This window comes from Carlito syrichta, unplaced genomic scaffold, assembly GCF_000164805.1.
Source record: "Carlito syrichta isolate Samal-C Ts95f unplaced genomic scaffold, Tarsius_syrichta-2.0.1 Scaffold308797, whole genome shotgun sequence".
NCBI classification, from domain to species: Eukaryota; Metazoa; Chordata; class Mammalia; order Primates; family Tarsiidae; genus Carlito; species Carlito syrichta.
In genome coordinates, this window is record NW_007252893.1 from 9391 (window position 1) to 14085 (window position 4695).

Genomic DNA, 4695 nt, shown 5'->3' on the forward strand with positions numbered 1-4695 from the left:
CTACAGGGCCAACACAGAAATCAAAGGAGAAATTAAAAGGTTTCTGGAAACAAATGAAAATAAAGACCCATTATACACAAACCTCTGGGATACTATGAAAATAGTACTGAGAGGGGAAATCATTGCTTTATGAATACACATCAAGAAAATGGAAAGATTACATGTTCACAGTCTAACAAATCACCTAAGGTAGCTGGAAAGACAAGACCACCAATACCCTAATTTCAGCAGAACAATCCAGATTACCAAAGTAAAAGCCCAAATACAGGACATAGAAGACAAAAATAACATAGAAAAAAATCAACAAAACAAAATGCTTGTTCTTTGAAAGGATAAAGATTGATGGACCCCTAACCAGAATAACCGATAAAAATAGAGTTAAAGTCCAAATAACCAAATCAGAAATGCAAAAGATAAAATCACAATGGACCTTGAAGAAATACAAAAAATTATCAAAGATTACTATGTACGCTTGTATGGAAAGAAACTTGAAAGCCTAAATAAAGTGAAGGACTTTCTGACATCACACAAAGCTGAAACAGGAAGAAATTTAGGCAAAAACAGACCAATAATAATCCAGGGAATTGACTCGATAATAAGAAAACTACCCACAAAAAATGCCCTAGACCAAATGGCTTTCCAGCAGAGTTCTACAAAACATACAAGGGGAAGCTGATACCAATCCTACTGAAAGTATATACCAAGCAATTGAGAAAGATGGAACTCTCCTCAAATCATTTTACAAAGCCAACGTCACATTGATACCCAAACCAGATAAAGATCCAACAAAGAAAGAGAGTTGCAAGTCAATATCCCTGATGAACATAGATGCAAAAATACTAAATAAGATTCTAGCAAATTGAATCTAACACTACATCTCCAAAATCATCCACCATGACCAAGTAGGCTTTATTCCTGGGATGCAGGGCTGGTTCATCATCTGCAAGATCATAAATATAATTAAATACATCAACATGCAAGAATAGGAACCACATGATTATATCATTAGACATAGAAAAAGTTTCTGGTAATTTAGCAATCCTTATTGATAAAAACCCTTGAACACTTAGGCATAGAGGGAACATACCCCAGAATAGTAGGAGCCATTTATGAAAAACCCACAGCCAACACGGACAAATATTGGAAACATTTTCCCTGAAAACCAGAACAAGAAAGAGCTGCCCACTCTCACCCTTCTTGTTTAACATAGTGTTGAAAGTCCTAGCTAGAGCAATTGGACAAAAGAAGGAAATCAGGGATATACAAATAGGAAAAGAGGAAGTCAAGCAATCCCTCTTTGCTGATGTTATGATTCTATACCTTGAAAATCCAAAAGAATTTGTCAAAAACCTTCTTTCGCTGATAAAGGATTCTGGAAAAGACTCAGAGTACAAAATCAACCTCAAATGACAGTCACATTCTTATACACCAACAGCAAACAGGCAAAGAAACAAATAAAAAGCACAATCTCATTCTCAATAGCCACAAAAAAATTGAAATACCTTGGCATCTTCAGGAATTGGCAACCAATTCCTGATCAAAACTCCAAGTGCCCATGCCATAAGAGATATGATAGACAAGTGGGACCTCATCAAACTGAAAAGTTTCTGCAAAGCAAAATAAACCACCAAGAGAATGGAGAGACAGCACACAGACTGGAAAAAAATATCTGCCAACTGTATATCTGACAAAGGTCTAACACCTAGGATCTACAAGGAACTCACACATGCAAAACAAAAAAATAAACAACAAACAAACAAAAAAACCAGCCCTATTAAAAAGTGGGCAAAAGATATGAATAGACATTTCTCAAAAGAAGACATACAAGTAGCCAACAGATACATGAAAAAATGCTCAGCCTCACTAATCATCAAAGAAATGCAAATTAAAACTACACTGAGATACCACCTAAATCCAGTCAGGATGTCCATCAACCATAATAAAAAAATAACAGATGCTGGAGAGGTTGCAAGGAAAAGGGAACACTTCTACACTGCTGGTGGGAGTGTAAACTAGTACAATCTCTGTGAAAAACAGTGTAGTGGTTCCTAAAAGATCTAAAAATCAGTCTCCCATACCCAGCAATCCCCCTTCTGGGAATATACCTGAAGGAACTTAAATTATTCTATAAAAAGATACCTGCACACATATGTTTATTGCAGCACTCTTCACAATAGCAAAAACATAGAACCAACCATGCTGCCTGTTGAAAATAGACTGGATTAAAAAAATGTAATACATATACATGATGGAATATTATGCAGCCACCAAAAGGGACAAAATTATGAACTTCACAGCAACTTGGATGGATTTAGAGTCTATAATACTCAGTGATCTATCATGGCAACATAGAACTGCATACCACATGTTCTCACTCATATGTGAACCCTGAACAATTATCATAATATACATGAAAGGGATTGTCAGTAGTAGGAAACTGCCAGGGGAGGGAAGGAGAGGCACACTTCATCAGTCAGGGTACTTGATCTTTAATTAGGTGAAGTCAGGACCAAAGTGAGGCCCAAACTTTACCTACATAATGACCATTTGTATATTTAACCCTGAATTGTACCCTACATCTTTAAAATAAAAATTAAAAACAAGAAAAAGAATTCATAACTCTCAATTCTTAACATTTCAACGATATTTTCTAAGTCAAAATTATTTCTCTTTGTTAGACTTTCTAAAACACTCTTTCTCAAATTAGGAACAATACTATACAAATCATGTTAGACAAAACAAAAAGAAACACAAGTACTGGTCTGTATTAATATCCTCATGAAATCAGTTCTGATAACTATTTTCTTATATGTTTGCTTATTTATTTTTTGAATTATGTTTTATACTTGCTTTTTTCCCCAACATTCTATGCTTCATACTTGTAATGAATCATTGGTCTCCCTCCTCTTCAGATATAAATTTGATTATGTTGGTGATTTTTCTGAGTTATATACATGATCTGGTTTTCTTATGAGGTGAAATTTTTTTTTGTAAAAAACAATAACATTCTTCCCTCTAATATCAATTGTCTAGTTGTTCAATTTTTATGTCATTCATATTTACCCAGAGGCAAAATACTTCAGGTATTTAAAAAAAAAATTGAAACACTATCCCCAGATAACTATATTTCTATCTTAAATTTCAAAGTCATCCAAGATATGTTTCATATAAAACTCATGAGAATTTCCATCCCATGTTTGATGATTCCTTTAATAAGACAATGTTTTACATAAATTACTTTTATCTTGTACAGCAAAAATCTTCACATTCTATTGTGATTTCATTTTTATTGGTATGATAATGGCATTCTTTATATTTAGTTATTCTAGTGATTCTTTGTATAACAAAGCAACTAGATGTAGAAAGAATAAAGACAGAATCAACAGCAGAAATAAAAAGATGGTCTTCTGCTGAAATTCTAATCTTGACTAGTCTTTAGACCCTGAGCCCACCAAATAAGAGGAGTTTAGGTCCCTTGAGCATAGATTTTGCAATGTCACTGAGAGAATATAAAATAATCATGCCTATGACACTTTTTCTAAAAAGACTGACAGTCATTTGCCCTCAAAAATGTACACTGGGAAAGTTACAAGGACTGTTGGATGCAGTGTGTGATCTGACAGTTATAATCTATAATGTCATCATAGTTCTTAAGTTGAGTGATGAAACAAGTAACTAGTGATCAATGAAATCTTGCCCCAAGTCCATCTCACAGTCATTCCAGTGAGTTCATAGACATACCCTTAGATTTTTCCTAGTACTTGAGAACAAAATTTGGATTGTTATGCCAAAGAAGTGGCAGAACATTTTAGAGTTTCCCTAATTTGCGGTATAAGACCTTATTGGTAGGAAAGAATAAGTGGCAGCTGCTGATAATTTCTCCTTTTGCTACACCAGCCAAGATAGTAATTCAGAAGACATGATATATATCCTTGGTGAGACGTTAGAGATGACCAAAATCCTCAAATACATAAAGGATTTTGGGTTTATTCTCCCATTGTATCTGCTTTCATTTCAATTCTGTGGTTTCGAGGGGGGTGGGATGGAGTCTAGTAGATTCTTCAACATTATCTTAAATTTAACCAAATGACAGACTCAATTTCATTTGATTTGTCAGATGTAGCATCTTTATTGGAACAGTTCCACACACTCTCTGGTGATTATTATGCAGCTACTCATCTAGAGAATGCATTTTACTCAAACTCCATTGTAAATAGGATGAAAATCAATTTGCTTTTATGTGGGAAAAACTATTATGTCTTATCATTTTCATGTCCCAGAGCTATATCAATGTTTCCTCAAGTCATTGCTAACTTTAGTGATCTTGACATGAGGAACATTTTGCTGGTACTGTATACCCTGTCACACACACACAGCTACACAGAGTGACTGGAATGCCCTATGAAAGACCAAGTTACTCATGTCTGGGAACAAAGAGATGAATAGAGAATTGGTCCCCCTAGTAACCCACTTGCAAATTTTATGCTTTCTTGCATTATCAGGTCCCATCTTATTAAAGATTTTTCCTCTTTAGTTTGGAGTCAGGTAGGAGTTGAGTCACATTGTCAGAAAAATTTTCCAGTGGAAAGAATCTGTGACTACTGTCTAGTTACCTTTTGCTTCTTATTTCTGGTGGTAGGCATGGTGGTAGGCATGATACTACCAGTAACAATTGACGCTTATTAAAATGAAGAG